The sequence below is a fragment of the Chiloscyllium plagiosum genome, chromosome 17 (genome assembly GCF_004010195.1).
Source record: "Chiloscyllium plagiosum isolate BGI_BamShark_2017 chromosome 17, ASM401019v2, whole genome shotgun sequence".
NCBI lineage: Eukaryota > Metazoa > Chordata > Chondrichthyes > Orectolobiformes > Hemiscylliidae > Chiloscyllium > Chiloscyllium plagiosum.
The window spans coordinates 32693389-32719335 of record NC_057726.1 but is presented as its reverse complement, the minus strand read 5'-3'; the positions used below and the strand labels follow the sequence as shown (position 1 = coordinate 32719335).

The window sequence follows — 25947 nt, the reverse complement described above, 5'->3', positions numbered from 1 at the left end:
AGTGGCCTACTCAATGTCCTGTACAGCCACAACATGGCCGCACAACTCCTATACTCAATGCTTACCATAAAGGCAAGCACACCAAATGCCTTCTTCACAATCCTGTCTACCTGCAACTTCACTTTCGAAGAACTATGAATTTGCAGTCCAAGGTCTCTTTGTTCGGCAACACTGCCCAGGATGTTACCATTAAGTGTATACATCCTGCCTTAATTTGCCTTTCCAAAATACAGCACCTCACATTTATCTAGATCCTGTCTACCCACCACTCCTTGGCCTATCTGATCAAGGTCCCATTGTACTCCTTCTTGGCTGTCCAGTGCACTACCCATTTTGGTGTCATCTACAAACTTACTAGTCATACCTCCTACATTCACATCCAAATCATTTATATGAATGACAGAAAGCAATGGATCCAGCACTGATCCTTGCAGCACACTGCTGGTTACAGACTTGCAGTCCGAAAAGCAAACCTCCACAACCACCACCACCATGTCTCCTACTTTGAGCCAGTTATGTATCCAAATGGCTAGTTCTCCCTGTATTTCAAGTGATCTAACTTTGTTAACCAGTCTACCTTGTCAAACACTATCTGAAGTCGATATAGACCATGTCCACTGCTCTGCCTTCAGCAATCCTCTTTGTCATTTCCTCAAAAACCTCAATCAAGATTTACCGCACACAAAGCCATGTTCACTAATCAGTCTTTGCCTTTCCAAATACGTGTAAATCCTGTCCCTCAGAATCCCCTCCAACAACTTGCCCACACCCGATGCCAGACTCACCAGACTATAGCTCCCTGGCTTTTCTTTACCACCTATCTTAAATAATGGCATCACATCAGCCAACCTCCAGTTTTCCAGGCACCCTCACACATGGCTGTCAAAGATACAAATATCTCAGAAAGGGACCCAGAAATCACTTCCCTAGCTTTCCACAAAGTTCTGGGGCACAGGGATTTATCCATCTTTATGCTTTTAAGATATCCAGCACCACCTTCTCTGTATTATGGACACTTTTTAAGATTTCACTATTAATTCCCACCAGTTCTCTAGCTTCCATATCATTCTCCACAATATACAGATGCAAAATACTTGTTTAGTATCACACCCTGTGGTTCCACACACAGGTGGCCTTGCTGATCTTTAAGGGTCCCTATTCTCTCTATAGTTATTCTTTTGTCCTTAATATATTTGTAGTATCCCTTTGGCTTCTCCTTAATCCTATTTGCCAAAGCTATCTCATGTCTCCTAATTTCCCTTGAGTATTCGCTGACTGCCCTTATACTCTTCCATGGGGTCAATCCATCCCTGCTGTCTCGACCTGACATATGCTTCTTCTTTTTCTTGACCAGAACATCAATTTCACTACTCATCCAGAATTCCCTCCACCTACCAGCCTTACCCTTCACCCTGACAGGAACACACTGTCTCATGTTTGAAGGCTTCCCATTTTCCAGCTTTCCTTTTACCTGTGAATAACCGCTCCTAATCAACTTTGAAAGCTCTGACTAAATACGGTCAAAATTTGTCTTCCTCCAATTTAGAATCAGGTCACTATAGCTTTTAGAGCAGGTCTCTCCTTTTCCATCACTATTTTAAGACGAATAGAATTATGATCACTGGCCCAAAATGCTCCCCCACTGACACTTCAGTAACTTGCCCTGCCTTATTTCCCAAGGATAATATTAGAAGTAGAGGAGTGACATAAAATTGCAAGAAAAAATAGCAAACCTGAGGTTTGGGAGTAGTTTAGAGTTCTGCAAAGAGGCACCAAATGCTGATAAAGAGGGGAAAAATGTATGACAGTATACTTATAAGGAACGTAAAAACAGACTATATAATCCTCTGCAGTAATAAAAAATTTAAAAAAACACAAATATTGGACCCTTACAGTCTGAAACAGAAGAATTAATAATGGAGAAGAAGCAAATGACACAGCAATTAAACAGCATCAGAGGTTGTGGGGTGTCCTTATAGAGGGTATGTGTAGGGTGAATAGCCAAGGTCTTTTTCTAAGGTGTGAGAGTCCAAAATTAGAAGGCATAAGTTTAACGATAGGGACAAAATTTACAAAGAATCTGAGGACTAACTTTTTCATGCAGAGGGGTGCTGCATGTATGGAACGAGCTGGCAGATGAAGTGGTGGAGGCAGATACAATTACAATATTTAAAAGACACCTGGATGGGTTTATGAATAGGAAGGGTTTAGAAGGATGTGGGCCAAATGCTGGCCAATGGTGGAGGGACTAGATCAGATTGGGATGTCTGGTCAGCACAGAAGAGTTGGACTGAAGGGTCTGCTTCTGTGTTGTATTACTCTAGACGCATCTTTACAGAAGGCACCAATAATTTACCATAAATGCAGAGAAGCAAGGGTCTATTGGGAAGAAATTGAAGAAGATTAGTTTTAGTAAAAACAAGACAAATTAATGTGACTGAAACCTAATAAATCTTCACTGCCTGATAATCTATATTCTAGGGTACTAAAGGAAGTGGCCATGGAGACAGTTGATATGTTGGTTGTAATCCTGCAAAGGAAGGAAGGAAGGAAGAAAAAGGGAATTACAAACCAGTTAACTTCATATCAATAACATGGTAAGTGCTGGATTCTATAAAGAATGCAACAGAAATATCAATGGATTTCACAAAATTAACAAATGTACTGGAATTTATTTGAGGATTTAACTTACATAAAGCCTTTGATAAAGGCCAAATAGAAAGTTAATGCAAATTAAAACACATGGGACAGTGCAGTAATATACTGGTATGGATTGATAATTGGTTAGTTGACAAGAAACAGAGATTAGCAATATCTTTTTCAGCAAGGCAGGCGCGAACTAATCAGGTACAGCAGGGTCACCGCTTCCAGGGATCAGTTATTGAGCCCCAGTTATTCACAATGAATATCAACAATTTGGATGGGGGAAATGAAATTTATGGATGACACAAAACTATGTGACAGTGGAAATGGTGAGGAGGATGTAAAGAATCTTCAAGGTGATTTAAATAACTTGAATGAGCAAATGTATAGTAGATGCAGTATAATGTGGATACATATGAAGTTAGTACTTGGTTAGGAAAAACACAGAATTGCATGGTACTATTTAAGTGTGATAGATTAGGAAATGTTGATGTACAGTAGGACTCTGGCTGTCCTTGTACACCAGTCACTGAAAGTGAGCATACAGATGCAACAAGCAATTAGGAAGACAATTGGAACATTGGCTTTTATTGCAAGAGGGTTTTAGTGCGGTAGCAAGAATTTCTTACTGTAGCTGTAGACAGCTGTGGGGAGATCACACTTGGTAGTTCTGGATACCTTATCTAAGTAAAGATGAACTTGCCATAAGTTAAAGTTTCACTAGACTGATTCCTGGGATGGCAGGACTATCAAATGAGGTAGGATTGACTAGGCCTATATTCACTAAAGTTTAGAAAATTACATGGGGATTTCATCTCATTAAAACATATAAAACTCTGATCGGGCTGAGCAGACTGGGTGCAGGAAAGGTATTTTCCTTGGCAGATTGGGCAGAGGTGGTGTTCAGAATAAGGAGAACAAGGGGTCATGATCTCAGGATTTTGCAGTCTGAAAGAGCTCCACATTTCATGGTAGGAGAATTTGATCACAGATCCTCTTGTAATGCTGAGTGTACATTACTGCAGCTGTGTTGCTGTATTGCACATTTGTCAAGGGATGGAAAAACACATTCTTGTTTTCACAACAGTAAATGTTATATCTGTGATTTAAATGTTCAGCAGCAGTCACTTTGACAGTCCCTGTGAAATACTTAGAATTCAAGGTAAATGTGAAATTAGGGTGCAAGTTGAGAAGTGTGTAAGGGTAGGGTGTCAGATTAGCAAGTGCCAATAGGCAGGGAGTTGGTAAGGTGCCACATCAGTTGGGTGTGAGGGCACACACTGGGCACAGTGCCAGGTGATTTCCTGTTTAGGATACATTGGAAAAAGCAGGAGATATGTGGTGCAGCAGGGAGAGGTGCTCATAGTGGTTCAGCAAAGAGGGTAGGGCGATGGGAGTAAGTTAGGCCAGAGGGGGAAAAAAAAAAGAGGATTGTATGGGGTGTTTGTCAGATCTTGGCTCCTAAGTGGCTGCATGAGGGGTTGGGCTGTTGGCCCTATGGGTAACAAGAGAGGTTCAGGTCTCAGGAGGGTTCTGGGTGGAGGGAGTTGGTTCCAGTGGCATGGGATCTGGGGAGATGTAATTGGGCTCACTGCTGGTAAATTAGGGGTGGAGGGTTTCAGTTTAATAGTTGACAAAAATAGACCAGATATTTATCTCGCATTTCTTGGTAACTATTAGCTCCCCATTCCTTGATTTAAATGGAGACTTCAGAGGAAATCAGTCGCTGAGGAATTTCCTGGACAATTCCCAAAGTCGGTGATTCCACAACGTTTCCACATGCAACTCCAACTGATGCTGCAAAAACGAATATCTGGCCATTGATCTGAAAATTGTTAGTCCCTATTTGCATACTTTGACGCCAGAGGTCGAAGCATATCTTATACACGTGTATAGCAAACCAGTGTACGAATTATTTTTCAAATGTACTAGGTATGCAGTAATTTAAAATGCAAGAATGTTGCTGTCCAACTCCGAAATGATAAATGAACACAAAAAGTGGGTGATAGTATTCATCTGCAAGCAGCAAAATACAAAAACGCCAGAAAAAAAAATCAACTCAGCAAAAACAAACCTGTTTCTGATCAAAATTCTGGTTTGCTACTTTTCAGACTCTTAACGGAGAGAATGCGAAGATTTTATAAATGAAAAATACCGGATTTGGTTTTAATACTCATTTTAAATGGTATTGCTGTCTTACTTGCGTCCTCTTTATCGAGAAGTTGCGAACACAATGCGCGATTAAAACCAACGCTCATAACCAACTGTTTAAAAAATAAACTCAATTTTCAACCTTTGAGTGTGTCAACTGGAATCCAGACCTCCTTTTTGTTATTAGCGCGGATATTTTCTGACCCTCCTGTTGTTTTCCAGGTGCCAGTTTTGAGAGCTGACAAGTAAAAAAACCGTATTTTCCACGTGAAATTTAAAAATAAGATACTGTTAAAAAATTTGGGGATTAAAAGTGTAGTTTTGGTTAGGGACTGGTTATTTGTCGCCCCTCCTCCCCGTTACCGGTGGTGCTTATTGAACCACCGGGAGTATGGGGAGAACGGCTGCGCGAGGCAGCAGTTGATCCACCCGCGCGCTTCACCGCCGCCATTTTGTATTCCCCACACGGCCGTTTGCTGTGTCGGAGGGATTCTCTCGCGAGGAAGGACGCCATTATCGGATTTTAACAAACAAGAAACGAGAACTGAACGGTAATAACCACCGCGATATCCCGACTCTCGTTTGTAAATTCTTGTCTGGTTCCGCTCGCATTCGTTTTGCAGCGAAATGGTTGCAATACGCCGATTACACATTTTACATATCAGTCGGATCGTGAGGTGGAGAGGCCTACAGTAGACCTGACTGACTTTTAATTCTCGTTTATTTGGTGTCTATATCGAGATGGGTGGTTATATTTCTGGATGGTAGTCTGGCCAGGGTCAGCGCCACTTGAGTGTTCAGATGTTCATTGTCTAATATTTCTTTATTTAAGTAAACATGCTGGAGTTAACAATATTTAGACTCGTGTGTTTTATTTATTGTACTGCGGAGGGGGGAGAGAAGTACATCAAATTTAAAACGCTTGTACTTAAAGTGAGTTTGGTCTTTAATAACTAACGTGTGTGAATGTTTCACTTTTCTCAGCAGCGCAGATTCTACTCGAATTTCGGAAAATTCATATATCTCCCTTTTTTCACACATGAAATTGCTTTTCGAAATTAAATTGAAGGACAAAAATTCATCAATGATTTAAATAAGATACTTTCCCGCCTCTAGGCCTAGTTAATAGGAGGTTTGGCTATAATTCCTTGAGGCTTTTGGTGCCAAATCAATTCAGCGAATTTCAAACGCTGTTAGGATAATTTGGTATGTTTTCACCCGTAACTGTTTGGATTAATAGTGCAAATTTAATATGCCATTCAGGTATACAAAATTGAAGAATCATTCTTGATGCCGAATTTTGTATTTGTCGACTGAGTAGTTGTAACTAAAAACGGTTATCACTTTGCAACATTACAGTTGGGTACTCCAAAGTACCTGTTTGACACTGCTACAATTTCGGTGTAGATAGTACATTAGAATCTTACACTGAAAAACGTATGTCAATATTGCTGGGGATTTTAGAGGGGAGACTGTTCCTGCCAAATATTTGCAATATTGTACCAAGTGATCGTGCAGAGCTTCTCTGCTTTGGCGTAAAGAATAGTCTGTACGTAATTACAGGATTGTTGTAACTTCATGAAAATGGAAGGGAAGTTAGATAAATCCATTATATTTCCCAACAAAAACTCGCAAATTGTCAACAGGTGAGATTATTCAACGATTTTTAAAATCATGCTTGCAGGTTAAGGCCTTATTTTCACGAGTTTGTATTCATATCATCCAGCTAGTAGAATCTGACGCTGAGTAGGTATAACATTGCGTGCAAATTCTGTCGGTAATGCGTGGGGAATTGGACAAAATTAATGGGGGAGAAAAAGTCTGCATAATACGATCTGATGGCTTTCGATGTACTAATGTAGAAGCCTGCACAAACATCGCTACCTGGAAGGAATGGATTTAGATTTGTGCTTCCCCTAATTCCCTCATTTTTAATGTTTCTTTGCGAAATATTTCAGGATGTCTGATAAAATAGATTAATTTAGTCTACACGATGATGGGAATTGTTCTTGAATGAACATAAGAAGAAAGTCCCTCAAGCCTGTTCCACCATTCAATGAGTTGAGGTCAGATCTGTAGCTGAACTCTATTTACCTGCATTTGGTCCACATTCCTTAATGCCATTGCTTAGCTAAAGTTTATCTATCTCATTTAAAATGTCCAATAAATGCAACATTCACTGCTGTTTGTGGAAGGAGTTCCAAAACTCTCAGACCCTTTTCATGTAGAAAGAAGTGCTTTTGGTACTAACATCTCTCCTAAATGGTCTGGCCCTGATTCTCAGTCTATGCCCCTGATTCTAGAATCCCCAACCAGTGGAAATAGTTTATCTTTTCCTATTATCATTTGGAAGTGCATGTTCTAGCTTTTATTTTGCTGGTTTATTGAAACTGGCCATCAAGAGCATAACCAATTGATGTGAGGAGTGCAACTCAAATTTCTTTTTGGTGTTTAAAAAGACATTCACTTGTTATTGGAATCTTGGTATTAAATTACCCCCTTGCACTTGAGGATGTTTTTTTAAAATCATTAAATTTGACAGAATTTGAACAGAATTGGGTTAGCTCAATTGGTTGGAAGGCTGATGTGTGATGCAGACTGATGCTGTCAGCATGGGTTCAATTCCCACGCTGGCCAAGGTTATCTTGAAGGACTCTCCTTCTCAACCTCCCTTTACCTGAGGTGTGGTGAGCTACAGGTTAAGCCAAAACCAGTCATGTTTCTCTAATGAGTGAGATTCCCTATGGTCTTGTAATACAATGGTGAATTTATCTTTATTTTTTGCATGAAGATCTTGTGACCTTCCACAGTGTTCAATTTTAGCTTGTGCTTAATGTGGATGCTTATTTCTGGTTAGCTGAAAGAAGCTGTTTTGTATGCACTGTGGCTTTTGGTTAGAATTTTCTTGTTGGAGTAAAGATGTATAGAAAGAGAAAGTGATCCATGAAGAATATTTGATTCTGGTGATTCACTGCTCTGAAGAAATATCAAAATGATTACCATTGATCACATTCAGTAAATAGCAGAATTGACCAGCGTCCTATTTTAAGGGAGCAAATATCTGAAGTCCTCAATTAACTAGCAGGGGGGTGGGTGGTAGATGGGATCCAAGTCAGTGTGTTTGTTGATGGAGTTCTGGTTGGAATGCCATGCTTCTAGGAATTCTTGTGTGTGTCTCTGTTTAAATGTCCTAGGATGGATGTGTTGTCCCAGTCGAAGTGGTGTCCTTCCTCATCATTGTGTAAGGATACTAGTGAGAGTGGGTAATTAAAGGCTGATGTAACTATTAAATGGTTCTGCATATTTTAAAAATCATTAATTCAGTTTAACTTGATTTACAGGTGAAGTAGACATTCCAACTTAAAGCTAGTTTTCTTTGTGATATTTTCATTTTCAGAAGTGATACATCTGCCCCACTTCATCAAGGAATATTTTAATGTAAAATTTTAATTTATTTGAAATGCCACCCAATTGTAGTATTTCATGGCAGATTTTGCATTCAGTGAAATGCAAATATAGTTAGATGGGGAACTTAAGAAAAAACACTTCTTGAAGTTCCTGTAATTTAAAGTGAAGATTGATAATTCCATGAGGGATAAAGAATCCAAGGATTTGCAGATGGGGATTGGTTGAAGAGTGGTGAGAGTAAGCTTGTGCAGACCATATAAAACTGATGGAGATTATTTTGGTTGAATGTCCTGTTTGTGCAATAGACTTCAATGTAATTGCAGTATAGTGAGTATTTGGAGAAGTTAACTTGTCTGCTTATTGTTTTTAATTGTGTGTATGTTTAGGATAAGATCTTCGAAGTCAGAGTTTAAAATCTGGATTTCTTATATTTTTGTTGAGTGCAAAAAATTGATTGGAAAGAATTGGTTTCAAAAATCCGCATTAATTTACAGAATTAAAAATATTTAAACATTTTCCATTCAAGGGATGTGCCATGTAGAACTGTAATGTAAGTAATACAAGACCAAAAATCTGTTGAATGTTGTATGTTTTTCATAAGCAAAATATTGTGAATGCTGGTGGTCTGAAATAAAAATCAAATACTGGTTGGTAATACTCAGAAACTCTGTGGAATCTGGCTGGAGGAAATTGATGAACATTTCCAAGTGACGATGTACTGTCAGAACTGGGAGTAACAACTTTTGAGATATGTGGGGGTGGGGGAATAGGATACAGGCAAAGTCTGTGATAATGTGCGAAGCAAGAGATATTAAATGACAAAATGGATGGTGATACAAGGCAAAAAGTTAAGTTGAATTAAGATATCTAGAGGAGGTGTAAGTAGGAAGATGAGAACCTTCAATGATTTTTTAAAAACGTGCAGGAAGTGTGGGCATATATAGTCTAGAAATATTGAAAATGTTGCATCCTGGAGACTGCAAAGTGCCAAAAGCTGTGATGTACCTTGACCTTATGTTCAGCTGAACATTGGAGTCGGAAGACAAAAAGGTCAGTATATGTGGCGCAGGGAATAAAAATGAAAAGTGGTCAGAAACTTAGATTTTTTTGAATTTAAAACAATATGTGGATCTTAATATTTAGGGAACTGTCATTTTACTGTTTGTTATCCTTGCTCCATAGCCAATGACACAAGGGCATTTGTTGCAACAAGAATGATTCTATCGTCCTAAGCATAACTAAAGATTTTAAGAAGTCTCAATTTTTTTCTTTTGGGGGAAAAATGTATTTTTGTAGTCATCTTCTACTTTGTGAAAATCAGGTAAGAGACATTACGACATGTGGACCTTAACTTGAGGAGAACGTGCACACCATTCAGCTTGAGCTGACAGCACCAGTCTAGTGTGCTAATATTTTTTTTGGTAAGAAACTTCATAATCCCTTGTCTCTAGTGTAGAAAACAAACACTAATTTACTGTTTAATGTAGGTTATTTATTGGTGAAAGTGGTTTTAAAAATTAAAGCCCTCAAGGGTTAATATGATGAGACCAGTTTTAAGATTAATACCTGCGTTGTGGTGAGGAAGTAAACCAAAGGTTTTAAACTTCTTGAAAACCTTAATAAACATTTACATTGCAAGTCTTAGATTTAATTCAACTTATATTGGCCAGTTCTTCAATTTTGAAAGACCAGGATTAGTTCTCCGTAGTAACACTGGTTTTCTTCTGGTCTGCCCTTGAAGTATCTTTTTGATTTAGTTCCTTTTATACCATTCTCATTGGCAACTGCATCTCACTCTCTTTGTCCTCTTGCGCTCTTACTCCCCCCACCCCCACCCCAAAAGTTTTTTTTGATGTTTTTTCCTCCTGGGCTGGAGAATTGTATGAGAGAGCCTATTTTATTGAATTTGCCTTTGCCAATGGTGTGTGTAAGGGATGTTACTATTCAGTAGTTAAATAACCTCTTTTCTATTAAACTTTTCCAATAGAGTTAAATTATTCCAACTTCTTCTTTTGTTAACTATAGTGTATGAATCAAGTGTGTTTTGCTTCAAGGCTGGTAATTTGACCAATTGAATCGCATCTGGAATGTAATGCTTGATACTTGCCTTTAAAATAAGAAAAACTTTGGGTCTGGGCTGTTTTCTTAATATATTTTAAGGGGGTTAGATCTGATCCATGAGACCTTCAGCAGAACTGTCTTCCATTGTCTCAATATGACTCCAAGCAGCAGAGAATCCGGCCCCAATTTTCAATGATCTCAGTTTTGTGAAGGTTTTTGATACTGTACTTGTCAAATGCAGCTTTAATGTCAACTCACCTCATCTTGAGTTCAGCTCTTTCTCCATATTTGGAACCAATGAGGCCCAAAACTGAGTGACTTTGGCAGGACCTGAACTGAGTACCATGGTACAGGCTATTGCTGAGCAAGTACCACATATTCAAAAGACAGGATTGCATCAATAAAATGAACACTGTGCTCAGTCATGGTGCCAATTTATATCTACAGGACCTGGCACTACACAGAACCAGGTCCAAGAACCACATTTTGGCAAGTTGGAGAGGTGTTTTTTTGAGCATCAGCAATGGTGGTAATTTGCTTGATAGGATTCATCTTCATGGCTCACCACATCCATGTGTGTATGGGCTACCTGAGATGCTTAAATACGAAGTCACTATATTTTATCTGACAAGCTATGCACAATGTGAATCAGCCAAATGTTTACAAGAGCTATCACAAACCGTTTAAATAAGCTTTACAAATTCACTAAGGTATTTCTTCATCTTTGTGAAGATTATACAAAGCCTACATATTGAGAATGATAGTGTAGCAATATCCAAAGAATACATTGACATGTTATTTACCAACCTACTATTCAAAGAACCACCATGGCACGTTTCCACTAAGGCACTACATCTTGGCAATCTATGTGTGCTACCCATTATTTGAAATTGTTATCATCAAACTCATTAATTTAGCAACTTGTGCAGTTGAATTTAACTTCAGTGACACAGTGTACGCCCAAACAGCTAAAGGAAAATTCCTGCAGATGCTGGAAATCTAAAGCAAATAGAGAATGCTGGTATTGTCTGTGGAGAGAGAAACAAAATGATGTTTTGTTGTAATACCAGACTGAATATTAGCTCTTTATCTCTTCATAAATAACGCCTGACCTGCTGAGTTGGTCCAGCATTTTCTGTGCTTGTCCCAAATAGTGTTGCCATGGGATCCTCTCTCAGTCCAACCCTTGTTAATGTTTTTCATGAGAAGTGGATCTTTAATTGAATGACCACTAATTTTTCAATCTTTGCAAATTTTTAACTGTAGATGACATTTGCAATTAATGAATCTGGCTGCATCAAGGAATTTCTTTACACAGTTTCATAAACTCCACCTTCTGCTCAAGTTTACCACTGAAATCGAGCAATCAAAGAAGCTCCCATTCTTCAAAGTATTATTGAGAAGTCTGACTGTTAGGTTCTTTTCCCGAGGTTTCACACATGAGATACAATTGCACACACTAACTTCTGCAAATGGTTAAAGTTTATTAAGGCTTGTACAAGCTAGGTGACTCCCTTTGAACCTCTTCGCAGGCATGCGAAGTCAGGTCAAAGTGAGGCCCTGAACAAAGAAAACCCATCCCCTTTTATACAGGTCAGTTGGGAATGCTTCCAGATACTCTGGCCACTCCCCCATAGTCACATGCCACTCAAGACGACCCCAAGTCACAGTCATATGTTACCACAGGTGCAATGGCAGGATGAGATCATCCTTGGAGATAATGTAAATGTAAATGCCCTAATCCTGCAGAATTATTATGCAGATGAATTCCTGACTCACTGATTCCCCCAGACAATGTAGGTGTGATTATACTTAGCTTCAGGGGATGGCAAGAAAGCATTTCTGAATGGAAGAGACTGAATGATAGTTTAATTTGATAATAGGGGGAATAGTAGCAAGTGACTGTCCAATTGGAGTGGGAGTAATTCGCATTTCTGCATGACAGTTGTTCCCCACCCACTTCCGGAATGTTCAGCCAGTGCAATTTTAACTCTTTTTAATATTAAATTCATGTCCAGAGAGATATTCCCAATTAATCTTTTAACATTACATGACAGTCTTGATGACCTAGGAGAAATTGAGAACTGCAGATGTTGGAGATCAGTGTAGCGAGTGTGTTGCTGGGAAAGTGCAGCAGGTCAGGCAGCATCCGAGGAGCGGGAGAATCAACGTTTCGGGCATTAGCCTTTCATCATTCCAGGTGAAAGGCTTATACCCGAAATGACGAATTCTCCTGCTCCTCAGATGCTGCCTGACCTGCTGTGCTTTTCCAGCAACACACTCTTGAGTCTTGATGACCGTGTACTGAAAGCCTATATCGGCTGGTCAATATGAATTGGAAATCCTACAATCCTACACTACAAGATCAATCTTCTTGACAAACTTATGAATAGGCCCCTAGACATCTGCGCATTGTGTAAGCTTGATGTCAAACTGGGGCTGCTCAAAACTACCTGTCTGATCAGAAATCCTGATCAAGTTGTCACTTGCTGTGTAGTGCACATGAAAGGGCCTGTGTCCACCACTTTTGATCCTGAGAGTTGCCTGGTATATTTCATTGCCTGAGAAGGGGAAGGTGTCTCAAACCATTTTGAAGAAAAGGTGAAGCTAGCTGTTTTACACTGCTATTATCCAGTAAGAGCTCTACTGACAGTTTGACAGCAGCGTTCTTAAAAGATACTTTCCCAACTTCTCAAATGAATAATGTAGTGTGAGTTTGTAGTGCTGGGATATTGGTTTGTAGGCAGTACATTGTAATAACTTTTGTGAAGGGTAGATCGTGCCTCACAAACCTTATTGAGTTCTTTGAGATGGTGACCAAATAGGTGGATGAGGGTGAAATGATTGATGTGTATATGGATTTCAGTAAGGCGTTTGATAAGGTTCCCCCTGGTAGGCTATTGCACAAAGTACGGAGGCATGCGATTGAAGGTGATTTAGTGGTTTGGATCAGAAATTGGCTATCTGAAAGAAGACAAGATGGTGGTTGATGGGAAGTGTTCAAACTGGAGTTTGATTACTAGTGGCGTACCACAAGGACCTGTTTTGGGGCCACTGCTGTTTGTTATTTATAAAAATGACCTGGATGAGGGCGTAGAAAAATGGGTTAGTAAATATGCGGATGACACTAAGGTCGGTGGAAGTGTGGATAGTGCTGAAGGATGTTGCATGTTACAGACGGACTTGCAGAGCTGGTCTGAGAGGTGGCAAACGGAGTATTTAAGGCGGAAAAGCTTGAGGTGGTTCACTTTGGAAGGAGCAATAGGAATAAAGAGTGCTGGGCCAATGGTAAGATTCTTGGTAGTGTAGATGATCAGAGAGATCTGTGTTCATGTACATAGATCTCTGAAAGTTGCCACACAGGTTGTTAGGGTTGTTAACAAGGCATGTGGTGTGTTGGCTTTCATTGGTAGAAGGATTGAATTTCGGAGCCATGAAGTCATGATGCAGCTGTACAAAATTCTGATGCGGCCGCACTTTGATTATTATGTACAGTTCTGGTTACCGCACTATAGGACGTTTATGGAAGCTTTGGAAAATGTTCAGAGGAGATTGACTAGGATGTTACCTGGTATGGAGGGAAGGCCTTATGAAGAAAAGCTGAGGGACTTGAGGCTGTTTTTGTTAGAAAGAAGGCGGTTGAGAGGTGACTTAATTGGGACATTAAGATAATCAGAGGGATAGATAGGGTGGACAGTGAGAGCTTTTTTTCGTCGGATGGTGATGGCTAACACGAGGAGACATAGCTTTAAACTGAAGGGTGATAGGTATAGGACAGATGTCAGAGGTAGTTTCTTTATTCAGAGTCGTAGGGGTATGGAACACACTGCCTGCAGTAGTAGTAGACCTGCCAACTTTAAGGGCATTTAACTGGTCATTGGATAAACATATGGATGAAAATGCAATAGTGTAGGATAGATGAGCTTCAGATTAGTTCCACAGGTCGGTGCGACATCGAGGGCCAAAGGGCCTGTACTGTGCTGTAATGTTCTTTAACTGATGCACCATGTCAAACAACATGCTCAGTTGAACATATACAATAGGAAGCATGCTGATTGTGCTCCACCAACCTGTGCTTGCCATCCTCAGAAATGTATAATTTAGATGTGATTTTGCTGAAGGAAAGCATTTATTAAATAATCCAGATTCTGCCATGAGTTACATTGAAAACCATTATAAGATCATCAACCAGGATTGCAGTGTGATGCATTGCATATGTATACAGGGCTGTTTAATGTTGTAAGCATGGTTTTGTACATCAGTTTCATCTGCTACATTAAAAGAAAGAAGTCATGGAGACTAGGGGTCTTTGGTCAGTGTGTTGCCATGGGAATTCAATCAGAATTTACTTGCCTAGTTGGAGAATCAAGATTGACAGTTAATTTTTCATAGAACCCAGATAAGTACGGCACAGGAAGAGGTCCATTCAGCCCACCAGATCTACACTGACCGTGTTGCATGTCCATGCTAAAACGCGAGGTAATTCAGTCTGGTCAATAACTGTCAAATTAGTTTAGTTTTGATAATCATCAAAGTAATGGAACAGGTCCGGGATAATGCATTCAAGTAATACGTGATTCTTATCTGCTCGTCAGCAACCACAAAGTTTGAATTTAAAAGCTAAAAGTGTGGATGTTGTAAATCTGTAACAGAAAATGATGGATAAGGTCAGCAGATCTGGCTGCATCTATGAAGGGAAATCTACGTTAATGTTTCAGGTCCGATGATCCTTCCTCCGAACCGATGGTAGCTCAGAAAATGTTGGTTTATATGCAGAAGATAGGGTGGGAGGAGGGGGTAAGGAGTAAATGATAGGTGGGGGATAGAGCCCAAAGTTGAACAGAAAGGAGTGGATAACAATCTGGCTAGGAGGGTGAACAGATATTAATGGGGATTGTTAGTGGCTAACAATGGGTTGGTTGTATGTAATAACTGACTGTGTGATGACAAGTCCTGGTGTGTGGGTTTAGGGGCAAGGACATGGGAGAGTTCAACCCCTAAGTTATTGAACTCTATTGAATCCAGAAGGGTCCCCAAGCAGAAAATGAAGTGGTGTTCTTTGAGCTTGCACTGAGCTTCACTGGAGCACTGCAGCAAGCCTGAGAGAGAGATTGGCCAGGGACCAAGGTGGTTTTGAAGTGGTAGGTAACTGGAAACTCAGGGTTTTTTTTGTAGGCAGAACGTAGTGGTCACCCAGTCTATACTTCATTTCCCCAATGTAGAGGACACTACATTGAGAACAGCGAATGCAGTAGAAGTAGAAGTGTAGGTAAGGTGCTTTTTCACCTGGAAGATATGTTTGGGCCCTTGGATACTGAGAAGGGAGGAAGTAAACAGGGCAAGTATTACACCTGTGGTTGTAGGGGAATGTGCCTTACGGTGGGTATTGGGAATGAAGGAAGAATGGACGAGGGTGTTCCGGAAGGAATGGTCCCTGCAGAAGGCTGACAAGGGAGAGGTAATATATAATCCGTGTCTGATGGTGGCATCTCACTGGAGGTGGCCAAAATGGTGGCTGATGTGGGTGGTAGTGGGATGGTAAGTAAGGACAAGGGGAACCATATGACTGCTGGCGAGAAGAGAGGGAGTGAGGACCAAAGTGTGGGAGATGGGTCGCACCTGATTGAGGGTACTGTCAACAACAGTGCTAGGAAATCCTCAGTTGAGGAAGAAGGTGGATATTTTGGAGACTCCCTTATCAAAGCCGGCATTATCACAGCAGATGCGATCAAGGTGGAGGAACTGGGAAAATGGAATAGTCTTTACAGGAAGCAGGGTGTGAGGATGTAGAGTCAAGGTAACTAGGAATCAGTGAGTTTATAGTGGATATTGGTGGCCAGTCTATTGCTAGAAATGAAACTGATGAGGAAGGGAGGGGGAGGAGTCTGAGGTAGACCAGGTGAAAGTGAGGCTGGGGTGGAAATTGGAAGTGAAGTCGATAAACTTTTCCAATGCCAGGTGAGAGAGGGAAGCACAATCGATGATATCATTGACATATCGGAGAAAGTTGTGGGTGGGGGCCAGAATAGGACTGGAGTTTGAATGTAAAAGGAGGTGATTAAAAACAAGTAAGACAGGTTCTTTAGATCAACAAAGAATTGGCTGTTGCAAAAAATTCTTAGTTAGGCAAAGGTACAAATTATTAATAGGTCTAACATGGGTATATGTGTTTTTTATTTATATACATATGTATCCACAACCCTTAAAATATCATATATGCAACCATGTTCAAGCCTAGAGAAAAAAAAATTAAAACTGCAGAATATTTTTTCGAGAAGTATTATCTTAACTGTTACCTAGTTACTGAACCCTCTACTTATCATTATGAATTCTCCAAACTGGATTTTACTACTTGAATTTTCAGACTGGGTTCAGGGAGAGCTCTGTGTAAAAAGCTTTCCCTCAGGTCCCCTCTAATTCTTCTGCCACTTAACCTTGAATCTATGACTCCTGGGTTTTGAACTCTCTCGGAGAAAGTGAGGGCTGCAGATGTAGAGAATCAGAGACAAAAAGTGTGGCTCTCGAAAATCACAGCAGCTTAGGCGGCATCCGAGGAGCAGAAGAATTCTCTGCCAAGAGGAAATTCTTCATGTTGTCTACTCCATCTCTACACCTCACAATTTTGTATATATCAATTGAGTCACCCCTCAGACATCTCTAACAAGGAAAACAACCCCAATCTCTCCTCACAGCAACAATTCTACAGCCCTGGCAACATTCTAGCAAATCTTCTCTGTACTTTGTCCAGAACATTTACATCCTTGTAGTATGACCAGAATGGCACACAGTACTCCAGTTGTGGCCTGAGCATCATCCTACGCAGTTTCATCATTATATCCCTATTTTGCATTCTATACCTCCGCCATTGAAGGACAGCATTCCATATACCTTCTTTACAACCTTATTTACCTGTATTGCCACCCCTAGAGACCTGTGCACATGCATACCAAGATCTCACTTCATCTGACACTCTCAGTACATTCGCATTTATTGTGTATTCCCTTTTACTGTTTGAACTACCTAAATGTATTGCATCACAGTTACCAGAATTGAACTCCATCTGCCACGTGCCTCTCTACTCCTCCAACCCATTTATTATTTTGATGCTTACAGTAATCCTCTACATTGTCCATTACATGGAAAATTTGTAGATGACACAGAAATTGACCAATTGTACCTCCCTCTGTTTAAGTCCAAATTGTTAATTATAAAACGGGGAGTACAGCTCCCAACACCGTGCCCTGTGGGATACCACTTGAAGCAGCTTTCCGTTTACAAGGGCAGCCATTAACCGTTACCCTTTGTTTCCTGTTACTAAGCCAACTTTGGATCCAGTTTGAGACATTACTATATCCCATGTGCTTTTACTTTTTTTGACCACTCTGCCATGTGGAAACTTGTCAAATGCCTTATTAAAATCTATGCAGACAAATCCATAGATTTGTCACTTTCTCAAAGAATTCAATCAAATTTGTAATGCATAACCTTCCCTTAACAAAGCCATGCTGACTATTCCATGCCTTTCTAAGTGACAGTTTATCTAATCTCTCAGAATTGATTCTAACAATTTGACCAGTACAGAAGCAAGAGTATAATTGTTTGGTATTTGCATTGTACCCTTTTTAAACAACGGAGGCATATTTGCATTCATCCACTCTGGCACTTCATCTGTGTTTAGTAAAAATTGGAAAGTAATTCTCAGGGCATCTCCTATTTCCTCACTGACCACCACCAACATCCTAGGAAACAATCCACCCAGCCTTGGTGACCTATCCACTTTCACAGATTCCAATCCCTCTAACACTTCGACACTGCTCTTCTTGTTTTACAATATCTGCATCATTATTTTCCTTTGTGAATGTAGAGATTAACAAATCATTTAAAATCTTCCCATAACTCTCTGCATCTTCTCTCAAGTTCTGTTCACAAGTGAGTCCCACTTTTTCTTTAACTATTTTTTGCTGTTCATATACTAGTAAAACATTTTTGGGGTTTTCCTTTATTTTGCAAATATTTTTTCTACCCTCTCTGAAATAAATTGAATTATTGTCACGTGCTCACTAGTACAGTGTAACTTTTTTTGGATTTCCTTATTTCTTATTTTAAACTTAATCCAGTAATTTCTATACTCCCCTCAGCTATCTGCACTAAGTTTTCTGTTACTATCATGTGCTATTTTATCTGTTTAATCTTCCCATGTATATTTGTTGACAGTCATAGGTATCTATATTTGGCAGTACCATTTTTATTTTGGAGGGGACGTATCCTCTTTTGTGCCCCAAACACCTCACTTTGTAATGCCTCCTATTGATTTACAACTAACATATACTTTAGCAGCTCAGCCAAACCACTTCTCAGTTTTGTAAGATGTGCCCTACCTTGGTTAAAAACTTTGATTCTGGATTTATCTCTGTCCTTTTTCCAAAATAATACTAAATCTAACTGAGCTGTCCTCACCATCCCCGGTATGCTTGCCCACTGTTACCTTGCTTACTTGCCCATCTTCATTTCCCAAAACTAAATCCAGAATTGTGTCTCCTCTTGTTGGGCTTGTCGTGTGTTGTTCTCTCTGACAAATTCCCTCTGTTCTAAACCAACATATCTTACATGTACAAACTTGGTCACGTGAACGCTCGCTGAAAGTATTGCAGACTTGGTGATTCCACTCAAGCAACCTGTGTTCTTTTCAAATGCAATACTGTTTGCTGTAGCCAGTGCCCTTATTCTTTTCAGAATATCTTATCAGTTCATATTTTAGAGAACATATCTTCATAAAAGTTTTAGGCAGGACCACCTCAGAGAATCTAACCATCTCCCCTTGTGATTCAATGGCATCCACCACTGCTGAATCTTCCATAATCAATTTCTTCGGTTTCTGGTCAATGGTATTACCAAACTGGACCAGCTATGTAAATATTATGGCTCCAAGAGCAGATGCAAGGCTATGAATTCTCTGGTAAGTAACTCCCCTCCTGTCTCCCGAATGCCTGTCTACCATCTAAAAGCACAAGTCAGGAGTATGATAGAATATCCTCACTTGCCAGGATGCGTGCAGCTCTGACAATACTTGAGAAATTTGATACCATTTAGGACAAAGCAGCTCATCAAACATACACTCCATTAAACATACACTCCCTGCAACAGTGTGTATCCTCTAGAAGATGTATAATCGTATCTTCCAAGCTGCAAACCCCACTATGTAAAACTATTTATATCATATTTCAAAGGTAGTAAATGCCACAAGTTGCAAGTTTTCCGCAAGCTAACTTAGAAATGTATTGCCTTTTGCTTGGTGTTGGGTACAATTTTGTAACTCGAACTATCAGAACTTTGGGTGTACTACTAGCTACAATGACTGCTCAGCTCAAGAAGACAGTTTATTTTATCTCAAGGTAGTTGAGATGGCCAATAATTGCGAGCCAGGCCAGCAATACCCAGCATAAACAAGATTTTTAAAAAAAGTGTGCATACATTTAGTTCATATTTCCTTGCATATACAAAATTTAGGGGAAATCTGTTAACTGTGTTTTAAAATGTAATATTAACTGCTCGGGGGAGATGTAGAAAAAAAAAATTCCAGAATTGAGAACTGGAGGATTTCACTGTAAACTCAGAAGTTCTTAATTGGTGCGTGAAACTAAATGTTTTTCAATCAATTATTTTGTCATGTTTTAAGAAATGACTTCAATTATATTTTGTTGAATTGGGGTTAGTTTCAAAGCACTTTCTGTAAGAAAGAATAGCCGTATAGTCCAGGTCAAAAGAAAGGCTTATGGTTTCACGGATATTCTTATGATCTAATGTAATGTAAACTTCAGCTAACAAATGTGAAATAGTTCAAGATAAAGGCCTTTTGCTTGAAAAGCTAGCCATGGTTTGGTGTGTAACAGGACTATGTATATTAGTTTGTATAGTTGTTTTGAGCTTTACATTTGTTTAGGCAAAAGTTATTGTAGAGTCATCAGTGGTTCTTGTGATTACAGGATGTTGATAGGTTTAAGAAATACTTGGGTTTATCATTTGGGACAGTTGGGGTGATGAAGTTGTTGACTTGCTCGTTAAGTTGGTAAGTTTGTTTACAGATGTTTTGTCACTATTCTCGGTAGCATTATCAGTGCGCCTCTGGTGAAGCATTCTTGTTCTGTCCTGCTAACTGTTTATGTCTGGGCCTGCTGGGGTTGGTGGTGTCGCTTCCGGTTTTGTTGCTGATTTGGTTTCTTAGTGGTTGGTATATGGGGTCCAACTCTACATGTTTGTTAATGGAGTTCTGGGTTGAGCGCCAGGCTTCCAAGAGCACCGACACAATGTCTTCAGAAACAACGGGCACCTAAAAACGTAGTCTGCTACTAGCTACACAACAGACCACACCAGGAAGAAACAACCTGTCTGGACACAATGGCCACAATATCATACATTAAGGACATAGCAGAAATGACCACCAGACTACTCTGACTCCTGGGGATGTTATGGTAGCCTACAAACCAACTGCCACAGTAACAAATATGAAGGATCCCATACCCACAACCAACAGGATCAACATTACATTCAAAGTACCATGCAAAGACTGCCAAAAGCTCTATGTAGGGCAAACAAGAAAATTAGCCAGCAGGGTACACTAACACCAACTAGCCACCAAGAGACATGACTAGCTATTACTTGTGTCTATACGCACGGACAATGAAGGACACCAATTTGACTGGGCCAACATATCCACCCTAGGACAAGCAAAGAGACATGCATGGGAATTCCTGGAAGCTTGGCACTCAACCCGGAACTCCATTAACAATAATGTAGAGTTGGACTTCATATATCAACCACTAAGAAACAGAACCAGCAACAAAACCGGAAATGAGACCACCAACCCCAGCACACCCAGATGCACAAATAGCAAGCTGGACTGAATACCATCGCTTCACTGGAGGTGCACCGAAGATGTTGCCTAGAATGGTGATGAAATGTCTACGAACAAACTTACCAGCTCCGTGAGCAGGTGAACACTTCATCTACAGCCTGAGCTACATTTTTTTTGAATGCTTTGAACTTGGAGTGATATTAGATCACGAGGGGGTAACACTACATACATTAGTAGAGATTGCAGGTGTCACCACGTTAGTAAAAGTTTAAAAAACTGACAGGTTGATACAGACAAGTTGTTACAGAGGAATGATCTTACAAAGTGATTGATGTATCAAAAATGAATGAGGGGCACGGATAGGGTAAATTGGCAAGGTCTTTTCCCTGGGGTAGGGGAGTCCAAAACTAGAGAACATAGGTTTAAGGTGAGAGGGGAAAGATATAAAAAGGACCTACGGGGCAGCTTTTTCACGCAGAGGCTGATGCATGTGTGGAATGAGCTGCCAGAGGAAGTGGTGGAGACTGATACAATTACAGCGTTTAAAAGGCATCAGGATAGGTATATGAATAGGAAGGGTTTAGAGGGATATGGGTCAAATGCTGGTAAATGGAACTAGCTTTATTTAGGATGTTTGGTTGGCGTGGACAAACTGGACTGAAGTTTCCCTGTTGTATCGCTCTATGACTGTATCGTTCAAAATTGAAAGAATAATAAATAAAAGTCCAGCATAAAAATGAAGACGGGAAAAGTACTCTACTTAGTCCTTTCCCTCCAGTCTGTGCCAGCACCTAGCCTCCAGTCCGCACTGGGCCAAAGTCCCAGGCCACACCAGGTTTTAAAACTTGAGGCCTTGCCTCCAGTCCACAAGGGCCTTGTCTCTGTGCAATGGCTTTCGGTTCAGAGCTTGCTTCCCTGTGCCAGCCTCCAGTCTGGGACTCCCCTCCAGGACCCACCTCCCCACGCTGGTCTCCGGTGAAGGGATTGCCTCCTCCATTCTCCTCTGAGTAAGTTTAGTGTTTTTTTTAAGCTTGTAACTTTTAAAGAAAAGAGAAAAAAGAAGAGGAAAACAATGGTTGGAGCAGAGGATTTTCTGCTGCATTGGCGTACTCTGCCACCATGTTGTTTCCAATTTTATTTATACAACCAGACAGTTTGTATCCTTTTAATTGAAGAAGTGTTATTGGCATCAGTGGTTAGAAATTTAGAAGATAAAAATTCAATTGTGTTAAAAGTATCAAAGGTGAGTTGCCAACCATCTTTCAGAAAGGTCAACGCTTTAATGTGGAGGAATAAGAAATAGGGAGTGTGATAAGCTCATAGAAGCAATAAATGATAAGTGTGAGATTTAAAAGAAATACGGAAGGATGTTGGCATGGCCTATATAGGAAGTCTGCCTTTAACGAAATTACAACAAGGTAATGGATGTGAATTTCAAGGTATGAGAAGCACAAGCCATTTTCATTTTACATTAATGTAGATTTTGCAACTAGATTTTTAGTTAGCAATAATACATGATTAAATTTAAGAAAGTAATTGTAGATAAGGTAGTGGGAAAGTGAATAGGGACCAGAAATGGACAACAAGCAAGCATACAGATAATTGGGTGGCCGGAAGTGGAGGGGCGGGGTTGAGGTTTGCTAGCAATGAATTTAGTAATGTGTATGATGATGGACATATAATAGTTTTGAAAGAAGCAGCAAAACAAAAAGCATTTTAACACTGGAGTACATGGACTGACCCATTTTCTAACAGATGAAATGGCTCAAATAAGCCAAACTGTAAATTATTATAATTTTATGGATTGACCATGCTAAGAATTCATTGTAGATGATTGGAGGATATAGTCTATATGTTAGTTTTTGGTAGGAATCCTAAAGTTCATCACTAATAAATGATTCGACTCCAGCTTGTTTCAGGGCTGCCCAGTAGTTTTTCTGTGTATTTGAATGCACTTTGCTTGGACCAAAAGGCATTCATGAAAGTCAAAGTCTCAGAATTTGGTGACTGTCCAGATATAAGTTTCTGTAAGTTTGCTAGATATAACGTAAGCCCATCAGAAGTTGCTAAAATCAGGGAGATGTTTATTGTATGATAGAAATGTGGTTGAGGTAGGTTCAATTTGACGAATTCAAGAGAACTGTGGATAGAAATCATGTGCAAAGTTGTGGGGTGGGGTGGGGGGTAGTTGGTGGTGGTGATGGAATGCAGGAAATTGGTGTGATGTAATGTCTGTTTTTTTAAATTCACTAGTGGAACGTGGGCATTGCTGGTTTGGCCTATGTTTATTGCTGTCTCTATTTGAGAAGGTGGTGGCAAGTTGTTTTCCTGAACCTCTGCAGTCTATGTGCTGAAGAAAGGTCCACAATGTGTTGTTAAGGAGGGAATTCCCAGATTCCAGAATCCTCAGGCCTGGGGATTATATTGCTGTCTTTCTTTTCACCTCTCTGTAGTCTTAATATCCATCCTCCGTGCCAAAACATGGATGTGGCACTCCAGTGAGCTTGGATGAAACGCTATATAATGCTGTTGTTTTCTGAAAGATCAATCAGGAAGATTAACTCTGTCTCTGCACAGTTGCTGTTCAAGCCATCTGATTATTTATTTAACTTTCTTTTTTCTGTCCTCATTTTAGATTTTCAGCGTCCACAGTATTTTGCTTTGGTGTATAATCCTATTTGTTTGGTCCAGTGTTCACAATACATGGTGAATTTGTCCCTTTTTTCCCAAACAAATGTAGATCGACTCTGCTGAAATAGGGCACATCAAAGCCATCTGTAGGATAATAAAAACATAAATGGAAAGAAGAGTAGAACATTTGTCCTGACGGGCTTTTGATAAAATCATTGCTGATCTGTCCTATGCCTCAGTTACTTTCATGTAGTTCCGTTCAGCCCTCAAATTCTCAACATTTCAAAAATCTATCTACATCCTCTTTGTTTCCACACTGTAAGTAATCTAATCTAATCTAAATATTTCCAATGATCTTGTCTTCACCTCTAACTGAGGTAAGAAGTTTCAGGCATTCACTACCATCTGGGAGAAGAAATTCCTCCACAGTTCAGTTTTAAGTGAGTGTCCCCTAGTTTAAGATTTCCCCATGAGTGGAATAATGTTTCAGCATCTACTCTGTCAAGCTCCCTCAGAATCTTGTATGTCTCAATTACGGAATCTCTCATTCCTCTAACTTGTAAAGAATAAAGGATGAACTTGTTTATCTGCTCTTGATAACTCAATCTTTTTCCCAGGGATAGTTTAGTGAATTACTTTTCATCTCTGTAGTGCTAGCTCATCCTTTCTTAAGTATGAGAACCAAAACTGTACACAGTCCTCCAAGTGTGGCTTCACTAAGATTGTGCACAGTTGTAACAAAACTTAAATTATTTTTATGGACTGAGGTAAGGGTGCATTCGATGTTATACTAATCAAAGTAGACAGTCTGTGATGGAGAGTTGCAAGCTAAATTTGGGTTTACAAGCATTATAAACAGACTTCCTTCATCTGGAGGAATAATGAGGGAGGGAGGTGGGTGAAATTAGTAGCAACTTGGAGTTGGTCAAAGATTAAAAACAATTCCTTTTGGTCTTCCCATTGTTCACTGAGATTGACATATGACCCATCCAAGACAGCAGGTCAGATAAGCATGCTGAGAACAAGCTCTGGAATGATTGTGCAGTGGTTAGCAATGCTGCCTCACAGTGCCAGAAACCTGGGTTTGATTCCAGTCTTGGGTGACTCCACAGACAGTTTGCATGTTCTCCCCCTGTCTGCATGGGCTTCGGCTCGGTGCTCTGGGTTTTCTCCCAAGGTTCAAAGATGTGCAGGTTAGGTGGGTTGGCTGAGTCGAGGTGAGATGCTCTTTGGAGGGTTGGTGCAGATGGGCTGATTTCCAAGTATTTAAAATTGTATCATATCTAAATAGCTTGATTTATTTTATTTAATTCTTACTTCAGTTGCATGATGAACTTCTGTTTTAATGTAAAACCTGAATTTGTGGCGTTTTATGTGTATTTTTCAGCGAAAGGTCACCTCATTAAAACCAAAAAAATTTCAAGCCAGATTTCAGCCTGGAATCTGAGTTGTTTAGTATTAACATCTGGTCAGATTTTAACAATGAGTGATGTGAAGTCTTATTTATTGAGATCTCAAGTCTAAAAGATTTGAAAATTAAGTCATATGGAATATTGTGGAAATGTCTGGATCTATTTTATTTTTAAGTTCACTGAAACAACACAGGATTCTTTTGTAAAATTACTTTCCGCAAGTCACTTGTCTACGTTTATGGCTATCAAGAGTTGTAACTATTTTGATATTGTTTGGAGTTCAGTTGGGTTGTGATTTTGTGAAAAAGTAGACCTCTAGCTTAGCCTTTACCACCTTTCTGGAAAACTCTCCTGCCAGTCCCCTCTGGGAGCTTTATCAATTGAAATTTTTACATACAGTAGCTCAATATCCGGAGTCTGAAATTCAATGTTTAACTTAATTGGTCAATAATATTTAAATGAGATGGAAATGTGTTGCTGGAAAAGCGCAGCAGGTCAGGCAGCATCTAGGGAACAGGAGAATCGACGTTTCGGGCATTAGCCCTTCTTCAGGAATGAGGAAAGTTGGTCCAGCAGGCTAAGATAAAAGATAGGGAGGAGGGACTTGGGGGAGGGGCGTCGGAAATGTGATAGGTGGAAAGAGGTCAAGGTGAGGGTGATAGGTCAGACTGGGGTGGGGGAGGAGAGGTCGGGAAGAAGATTGCAGGTTAGGAAGGCGGTGCTGAATTCAAATTCAGCACCGCCTTCCTAACCTGCAATCTTCTTCCCAACCTCTCCGCCCCCACCCCA

General features: G+C 40.0%; 1 protein-coding gene across 3 annotated transcripts in view; it reads left to right on the top strand.

Moving 5' to 3' along the window:
• The first annotated feature begins 5254 nt into the window (after positions 1-5254).
• LOC122558347 (BTG3 associated nuclear protein) overlaps positions 5255-25947 on the top strand; it is a 251305-nt gene continuing 230612 nt past the window's right edge. For all 3 annotated transcript variants that reach the window (XM_043706808.1, XM_043706809.1, XM_043706807.1), the window contains exon 1: positions 5255-5345. The gene's annotated coding sequence lies outside the window, so the exon portion shown is untranslated. The remainder of the gene's footprint in view (positions 5346-25947) is intronic.